We start from the raw sequence: 10,544 nt of genomic DNA on the forward strand, positions 1-10,544 counted from the left end.
TCGCTCTTTAATGAGGAAGCGATCTAATATTCTAGCCAGCCTATCCTCCCCAGTCGTTCTGTTCCTCCAGGTGGGTTGTAATTTAGCAGAAAGGATATCGATTAGGATATGGTCCTCCAGTACATTTTCGAAGAAACCAAATAGTGGATCAATCTGAGCATGATGACCCCATGATTCTGAATATCCAATAGAGAAATTAAGATCTCCTCCAAGAATAAGGTTTTCTACTTGCAATAGATTGGACCTTAACAGTTTCTCCCAGTAGGCACCTCGATTTTGGCATGGATATATACATTGATGAGTCTGATTTCAGTACCTAATTAAGATGATTAAATATAAGCCCTAATATGACTAGTACCTTCCCAAATGTTACATAGCTTGATTGTTCTGGTATTGTATCCCATCGCAACACCACCTGATCGCCCATTAACATCCAGGGCATGAAACAAACATTCGGGGAGAATGGGTTCAAGGAGGCAAGTGATGGCTTCTGCTAACCCCAGGGTTTCCTGAAGGAGCATGACATCTACCGGTTCAGTACTAAGAAGCCTCTGAAATGCTAGCTTTTTTCTCGGGACTAGCTAACCCTCGGCAGTTGTAGGAGAGAAGCTTCATGAGGGAGATGGCCCCAGGGTGTTTTGTGCTCTAAGAACTTGGTCTATGGCTAGATGATGACCTAAGACGACTTCCACACCCACCTGCTATTTGGATTTAGAAAGTGAGGAGGGTCGTCCCCATGGAGGTTTCAGAGGGATGGGAGGGGATATGATTCCAATGCCAATCGTATCAATAGGTTGTGGTCGAGATTGAGATCTAAGCGAGTAGTTGTGAGAGTGAGACCCCTTCTCAGAGTCAGAGGATAGGGCAGGAGAGTTTGCCTCCGGGAGGGATGGGGGGGTACATGAGAAAGTGGGTGGGGGAGGCTATAGAGAGCAGGCCAAGGAATGAGGAGTTGGGCCAGAAGATGCTATACCATGTTGATCAACGGAGGATGATGTAAAAAAAACAAGACGATGTAGTGAAATTCAAAGAGAATGTAGTAGAGAGAGGCATACCCAAAGATAGCGCAGCCACAACAGCCGCCCTGGCCCTGGTCATAGGAGGAGAGGGAGGCCAAATGGGTTCATTTTCACGCTTCTTCGTATTCTCCTTTCCCGTATTTGTCACTACTGCTTCAGTGTTGGTGCACTGCTCATGTTACTTGGTAGATTTGGATGGGATTGTCTTCCCCTGGTCCACTGCTTTAGTTGTCCCATTCAAAGGGAAATCCTTGCATAAATGACCCACCTTGTGGCACCTCCTGCACCTAAAGGGGACCCCCCCATAATCAAGAATTTGTACTCGAGACTAATGTTTCTAGAGTAGGGTAATTTTCTCTTGTAGTCCTTCCCTAGTATCAAGATGAACCAGTATCCTTGCATACGCCATGATGCCCGTGGACAGGTATGATTTATCATGCTCCAAATAGGTACCCAATGCATTCCTGATGCGCCTAAATATGTCCTCCAACCAGAAGTGTATAGGCAGGCCTGGTAATCTGACCCACAGAGGTCCTGTGCCCAATTGCTCTGTCAAGGTCGAAAAGAGTGTTCCATATTTGAGGAGCACAGAGGCTTGCTCAATGTGCGAGAAACTAGATAATACCCAGGTGGTATGTTTGTCTCTTGCAAAACGCAGCGCAAACCATCCTTGCATGAAGGTTTGTAAAAAAGGTAGTTCAGCCATGTGCTATCCCCAAATCTCTGCAGTCCATTGCCTGAGCCTAACCGTGGAGTAGTTCCTCCCTCGAACCCTACCCACCAAAACCCTATCAGCAGTGTCCATGGCTTCGCCCCACTGGATATCCTCCCCCAAACGTAGAGCGATATCTAGAGTCTTAGCCTTGACACACTTCGCCTTTTTCCCTAGCCTATAACCCTTTTCGAAAATGTCCACCTGAGGATCGCGCTGGTGGGAGTTCTATAAATTCAGTCCAAACCCTCTAGGGTTCGCTTCCAAAACCGGAGGAGAGCCTGCAAAATAGCCAGAGGTCGGAACAATCGAAAGCGGAGCGAGAGGGGTTTCCTGCAATTGTACCAAGGGTCCTCCTTAAGGGACGGATGAAGTTTAATGCAAATCAGCAAGCGGAGGGTGAGGTGGATAACCCAAGGGGTCAATGGTGTGGTCAAACCCTATGCACCTAGCCAAAAACTGTAGGGATGTCGATGATAAGGGGGGGTGTGGTGGAATCCAGCCATGTGAGGGGGTCTTCAGGCAGGGAAACAACTGGGTAGGAGGGACCCAAAATCGATGGCAAGGGAGCAAGGACATCTGGCATGTCACTGTTATGAGGGAACAACCCTTCCGAGATCAGGGGAGGTGACTTCTAGATGGAGACATCAACAAAAGGGTCATCAGAGTAATCAACCTGGTTGAGCTCCATACCTAACTGTCCAAAAAAGATGTTCCAGCTACCACTAGGTGCTGCAAACCATTGTCTTCGTAACTGCACCGCCTGTGGAGAGAATGCAGTGAGGCAATATTCACGGTCGTATAGGAGTAAACGGAGTCAGGCAGTAATCATGGGCGCGTAGGAATAAACGGCGACGAGGAGAGGATGAGTCTGTTCCATTGAGGGTGGTCAAGCATGGTCAATATGTAGGCTCTGGAGTGTTCCGAACCCTAGCCCGTATCAGGAGTTGTTCGAGGAGTTTTCCGTAACTCCATCCTCCTTCCTCCCTTATAGTTATATGTTATTCTTGTAGAACCAATAAGAATTCTATATCAATATGTAGTTAAGAGATTTACCTAATCAAGATATTTTCTCTATTTTAAAATAACACACATACACACACACAATGTAAGTCTCTTTTTTAAAATTTTAATTCAAATATAATCAATTTCTTCATCATTTCACTCAAATAAATTATTTTAATGTGTCATCCACTTTCAATATGAGAATAAGGAATATACATATTTTATTTTTGGAAAATCTCTTTATAAACTATGATACTTTTTTCGTCATTAAGAATAATTATTACTGAATAAAATATTTTCTTAATGGTTAATAATAATAATTCATCTAAAACAATTTATAATATCAATAAAATAAATTGTAAGTGAGGAAGAGTTCAACAGAGAAACTAATGGTTTAAGCCTCGATAACATTATGGGATGTGGCACCCATGTGTCAGTCTATAAGGGCATATTATACAACTCCATAATAGTTTATGTCAAAGTTATACACTCTGCCACATCAGGAGGTGCATACAAGAGACTCATAAAAAAATGCAAGACGTTGGGCAGAGTCCGACATCGGAATCTAGTGAGAATGGTGGGTGTATGCTCAAGTTTGCACGTCAAATATTTGATTATGGAGTTCATATCATAGGGAAGCCGGATAAGGATTTGCATTGTAGTGAATATAATTGGAGGTTGGGTCTAAAAAGATGGCTGAGCATTCTCAAGGATGTGGCTCATGGAATGGAATATCTTCACCATCACTGCTCTCCGACCATTGTTCATTGCGATCTGAAACCTTCCAACATTTTATTGGATGACACGATGACGACCCATGTTGGAGATTTCAGTATTTCAAGGCTGTTGATCTGGCCAAAAGCGCCTGACGATTCAACAACAACAGCCTCAGGGGACACCTCCAGTCTTGGGATAGGATATGTTGGTTACATTGCACTAGGTAAATACTGATACACTTGATAAATTGAGCCATATCGTATACGGGAAATATATGAGTCGCTAATATATAAATATTATATATATAAAGATTGATATTGTACATGGGATATATATGTGAGTTGCTGATATAAATTGATTACAGAATATGGTATAGGAGGGCGAATGTCCATCAAAGGGGACGTGTACAGCTACGACATCTTGGTGTTGGAAACAATCACCAGAAAGAAACCCACAAATGGAGTGTTCTCATAAGAAGGGCAATCATTGCATAGTTGGGTGCGCGATGCATTCCCCGAGAGATTGTTAGAGGTGATTGATGGGAATTTCGTGGAGAAGATAAGAAAGGAAGAAGAGGATGAAGAACAGGAATCACATGATGTTACGGGACATGGAATTGTTGTGACATTGGCTAAGATAGGTGTGATGTGTAGCAAAGTGGATCCTCATGAATGACCGATTCTTCGAATCTTCAAGAGGTTGAGGCATCGCTAGAGAACCTAGTTTCCAAAATCAATAAGAGTTCAGAAAATTGGTTGAATCGCCTTGGACAAGAGACCAACCAAACCATTTCAGAATCTGATTAGGATATATGTTTGTGGAGGAAAATGACTAGGTTAAGTTACTCCATGGTTAACACACATATATGTGGAGGAATATGATTTGATTAAATTATTTTACTTAATGTGGATGACATCAATGGGTTAGATTATATAATTTTTATTTTAGATGTGATTATATCCTAGAGGATTATGTTTTTAGGATTTGGTTTGATTTATTTAAATTTAAAGATATTTTTTAGTGAATTAGTTTTGTATATTGATATGGGATTGAGACATTGCTCAATTAGTGGATTATTTAATCTAAATAATTTATCATTATAAAATAATATACATGTATTTATGTATATCATTTTTTAATTAATGTAAAAATGTTTTCTAAATTTCTTATTAAAATGGTTAGCACATATCAATAGAGAAAAATGATATGATATGATTAGATTATTTCACTTAATGTGAATGATATAAAATGGCCAGATTATATAATTTTTATTTAACTGTGATCATATATTAGAGGAGTAAGTTTTTAAGATTTGTTTAGATTTGTTTAGATTTATTTATATTCAGAGAGATATTTTTATTGAATTAATTTTTTCTATTGATATGGAAGTGAGAAACAACTCATAGTAATTCATTATGTAATTTAAATCATTTTTCATCTTAATAATATACATGTATTCATGTGTATCATTCTTTAATTAATTAATGTAAAATATATAATAATAATAATAATAATTATAATATGATAATTTTGTTAATCATTCTATTCAAATTTTTTTTTTAATATGTCATTCTTCTTCAATATAGGAAAACGAAATATGCATATTTTCGTTTGAATTATATATTTTCTTAGTCATTAAGAATATTGATTATTAAATAGATGATTTTTTAGTGGTTTAGAATATTCATTATTGAATAACATATTTTTTAGTGGTTTCAATGTAATAATGATGGAATATAATTTATAATATTAAGTGGAAAAAGACTTTGTTAAGAACAATTTTATGAATAGTTTGAATAAGTCTATTTTATCCTTTTTATATCATGTTTTTTTATTAGGTTTTTGGTTGTCAAGAGTAATTATTATTAAACATTTTATTTTGTAAACTAAAGATGATTTATTAATTTTGGGATTTATGTATAATTAATGATTCAAGATTTGTTTTTTATTAACTTATTTCATAGATAGAATTGGTAGTGGTGTGTTATTTATTTATATTTTTGTTAAAAAAATATTTAATATAATTATGAACTCTTATAATCATATAAGGTGATAAGTTGTAACAACTTAATTCATATGTGATAATAATTGGGATGAATTTTCTCAAAATTTTATTACCAATTTTGATATTCGCTCATAATTTGTATGACAACATTACTCATAGTCTTACATATTTAATATTACAAATACGTTTGATCTCCACAAGTGAAATACTCATTTGTACGGATTGACATTTGATTCATTAAACGTTAGAAAATTGTGCATTCATTGTAAATTTGTATCTTGATTTATTAAAGATTTTTTGTTTTATTCTTAACAATAGTGTGCTTGTTCTAGACTTAAGGAGCTTTCAATCTTGTCTAATTGGATTTGCATTCCTAATATTTGTTAACACATGGCAAAAGTAAAGATAGCATGCTCCATTTACCTTATTGTTGGTAGGATTTTTGCATGTTTAAAACACTGATGAAGATTGTCTACAAATTCTCACCTTTTGTTGATCTAATTATGATGGTTTGTCTATAATTGGTAGTAGTTGTCCTATGTCCAAGAAAAAAATTATAGAGTGAAAACTAAATATGAAATTGATATTTTATGAGAAAGGCTCACACAAGTGGCTCTCAATTTGCACAAAATTTCATATATTGCTAATCTCATTAATGAAAATATTATGAATATGTTATCTTTCTTCTTGGAATACTTCCAATGATTCTCCTTGCATAGGATGCAAAGTTTCCTTTATATGCATCTTAAGGGATGTATAGATAGTAGTTGCTTCTATGTTGAAAGCTACAATTCCTATCAAGGCAAGGATTAGCATCGGTATACATCCATTGAGTGTTTGAGCAAGTAATAAATCTCATAAGTTAGGAATTTATAATCTTTATTATTCCTTGGATGATCATCTTTAGGAGTTGTGCTTTTCTCCTTGTTGATATTTCTATATGAGTATGCCAAATTTTGTACTCCATTTTTGACCTGTTGGATCTATTCAATTAAATTATGTATAAATTGTAAATAATTCTTTATGACGATGTATGTTGAACAATATGATCTTAAATACATGAACCAATGTGTAAGTCATGTAAATATCTCATGTCAATTCCTAGTGTATAGTGCAACGCCGCCAGCTAGTGAGTTGTCAGGCATGTAATTGTGCTAAGCATTTTTTCTATGTACCATGTGGTAGTACCTTCCATGGTGTACTCAAGATATGTAAATATCATTTCAAAATATAATATAAAGGTCTAAAGTGGCTATGGAGAGAAAATAAGAAGTGATATGGTTTCATTAGTGAGGAAGAGGAAAGTAAGCCCAAGGGTGACGATATATAACAATGAGCATTAATCACCATGTATGCACTAGACAATAGTGTCTTCTTTGATTTTATTGCACTGTGACCTATTGAGATCACCTGATATAATCATTTTCGATTCTCATTGATTTGTATTGCTAACCCACAAAAATAAGCTTAAAATGTATCAATGAGCCTCAATTCATTCCTAATTTTGACACTATGTGAAACCTCTATTCATTATTCATGGAACATCCAAAAAAATAACCTCCTATCTTTGATAAATGTAACCATTTGGATTCACTTTGGCACTCTGTTTTCCATGTTGAGGGTATGCTACTTACGCCAACTTTCCATTTGTAAAGTAGTACCAATCATTATACTTTTTGAATTTTTCATAGGTAGATTTTTCTAATCACTTTTACTCAAAATTTGGCTAAAAAATTAGAATATTGTTGCTTTTTCATATATGAGTTGTTGAGATTGCAAAAGTTGGATGTGATAAGGGGTTTTTAGGGTATTAAGTACTTTATTACATTAAAAAATCCAATTTAAGCAAGTTAAATTGCAATTTAACCAACCAATACTTAATCAAATTTTGGTGATGATTACTAGAAAATGTTTATAAAGTAGAATGTTTAGACTTATTCATTTTGAAAGGGGAAATTCCTCTCTAATTTTTCATCATTTGTCAATGCAGTATGAAACATTTCCATCTAAACTTGCTCTATAGGGTATTTTACCCCACCACATGTTATCCATATGAAGCATCCACATGGATTTGAATGGTGGATGTTTGATGAACTCTTGCATCATTATTTACCACCTTAAACCTACCACACTCTCCTTCTACTTAGTGTGATATGTTTAATGTTTTTTCTATTTCAATATGGATTTTCACCCATTGTTGGTGAATAATGGTAAATTGGAATTATAAAGCATTCTAAAGGATTTTGTCTCATGGACATGGCACCCATGGGTTAGTGTATAACAACGGATTAGACAGTGGTAGAATCATTGATTTCAAGGTTATACAGTAGGCCACATCAGGAGGTGCATACAAGAAAATAAGGGCAATCATTGCAGAGTTGGGTGGGCAATGCATTCCCCAACATATTGTTGGAGGTGGTTGACGAGAATTTGGTGCAGGAGATGAGAAGAGAATAAGATGATGAAGACCATGATTCACATGATGTAAGTTAATTTATGGGCATTCACATGATGTAAGTTAATTTATGGGACATGGAATTGTTGTGTTGTTAGCGGAGATAGGTGTGATGTGTATCAAAAGGAGATCCCCATGAACGACCGACCCTTCGAGAGGTCGAGGTAGAAAATCCATAAGAGTTCAAAAAATGGGTTGAACCGCCTTAGACATGTGATGGACAAAACCATTTCAGAATTTGATTAGGACATGTTTGTGGAAGAAAATGATTATCTTCTATTATATAAAATGATTAATTTGTATTATTTCATGTAATGTGGATTATATGAAATTGTTAGAGTATATAATTTTTAATTGTTCTGGGTATCAGGGATAATTATAAGTTTAAGTATTATTTTAATTTTTAAGAGTTGGTTAGAATTGGTTAAATTGAGAGATATGCTCTATTTAATTAGCATTCAATATTAATATAAGAGATTTACCTAATCAAAATAATTTCTCTATTTTAAAATTACACACACACACACACATAATGTAAGTGTGCTTTTTTAATTTTTAATTGAAATATAATCAATTTCTTCATCATTTCACTCAAATAAATTATTTGATTGTGTCATCCACTTTCAATATGAGAACAAGGAATATACATATTTTCTTTTGGAACAACTCTTATAAACTTTAGTCATTAAGAATAATGATTATTGAATAAAATATTTTCTTAATGGTTAAGAATAATAATCCATCTAATATAATTTTTAATATCAAGTGGAAATATGTCTTTGTTAATAACAATTTTATAATATCACGTGGAAAGATGTCTTTGTTAATAACAATTTTATAATGTCAAGTGGAAAGATGACTTTGTTAATAATAATTTTATAATGTCAAGTGGAAATATGTCTTTATTAATAACAATTTTATAAATAATTTAAAAGAGTACAATTTCTCCTCTCTTTTATTGTATTTTATTTTATTTTATATGCACATTATTTTCACATTTTTTTTAGTTGTTAAAATAAAATTTATAGTAAATTAAAGATTATGTGTTAGTTTTGGTATTTATGTATAGTTAATGTTTTAGGATTTGTTTTTTATTAATTTATTTTATTAATAGAATTGGTATGCTATTTTTTTCCTTTTTGTTATATAAATATGTAATATAATTATGAAATTTTATAATCATATAAGTTGATAAGCTCAAAGGGCCTAATTTATGTTGAAATTCTAAAAATTATATAATAGAATATGATTTTTTGCTAGATAATTGCTTCCTAATTATTTCCAACCAATATTTTATGCCACTACTATCATTGAATAATTACACTTTAGAAAATATCAACAGTAAATGGAATGGAAACAGTAAAGATAATATAAATACAACCATGCACAACAAAGTCAACCAATTTATCTAAGGAAACCCAACATTGGAAGAAAACCCAACAACTTTTATTTACGAGAAATTATTCTTTAGTAAGGTTTACAAATCAACAAATTATCTAGAAATGTGTGCCAATATTCAAGCCCAAATAGTAGTCAAACCTGATCAAAATAGCAACAAGTCAATTCAGGTCAAACTAGTCATAATAACCAAAATTCAATGTTGGTCAACTCAATCTAGTCAAATAGGCCTGAAATCAACTTTGGCCCTACGGTCAACTGTGGTCAATGGCCTATAGTGTGCAGTCAAACAAATTCAATTAATGTATATTCAAATTCAGTCAAACAAAGGTCAAATTAGCTCAATCATTGCCCAATCAAACTCGTCCTTCTTGTTCAAATGTGCAACTATCCAAGAATGATGAAGAGAGAGATGATTAATTACACTTCCTAGGTTTTCAAATGAGACATCACTTATTCTTATTTATACTTTTCGAATGAGGGTGTGACAAGCCAAAAGACACCTCTTCATAGGTTGGCTCACTTGAATTCTTCCTAGGCTGACTTGTCCTTTTAATGTAAAAATTTGTCTAATTCATATAAGCTGACTTGGAGACCATTTAGAAAAGCAGGAACAACTCTCGATGTTACAAAAAAAAAAATCAAAACTCCCTCTTATTGAGGGAGGTATTCTCCTTAGATGAAAACAAATTTCCCCTTAACTGAATTTTTTCCTTCAAAATTCTCCAAGATGACTACTATTGGCCTACTCTACACCAAGATGCTAGGAGATACACTGATATATATGATGAGTGCCAAAGGATGGGAAAGCCTACACCAAATGATGAAATACTCCTACAACCTCAAGTGACCCTTGAGCCATTTGAGAAGTGGGGCATGGATTTCGTTGGACCAATTGATCCCCCATCTGGACAAAGGAGATGCATCATTATATGCACTGATTATTTAACAAAGTGAGATGAAGTAAAGTAGAAGGTGGCAAAGTTTCTAAGGGAAAACATCTTTTATAAGTTTGGATTCCCAAGGGAGCTGGTCACTAATCAAGGGGCTCAATTGAGGGGGTCAATGTATAAGGGTGTATTAAACTCTACCACATCAAAAGGTGCATACAAGAGAAATATAAAAGAATGAAAGACGTTGGGCAGATTCCGACATCGAAATCTGGTGAGAATGGTGGGCGTATGCTCAAGTTTGCAGGCCAATTTTTTATTATGGAGTTCATGTCGTAGGGAA

The sequence above is a fragment of the Pinus tabuliformis genome, chromosome 4_2 (assembly GCF_031772625.1).
Source record: "Pinus tabuliformis cultivar Carrire ecotype Pingquan chromosome 4_2, CPIR1, whole genome shotgun sequence".
Taxonomy (NCBI): Eukaryota; Viridiplantae; Streptophyta; class Pinopsida; order Pinales; family Pinaceae; genus Pinus; species Pinus tabuliformis.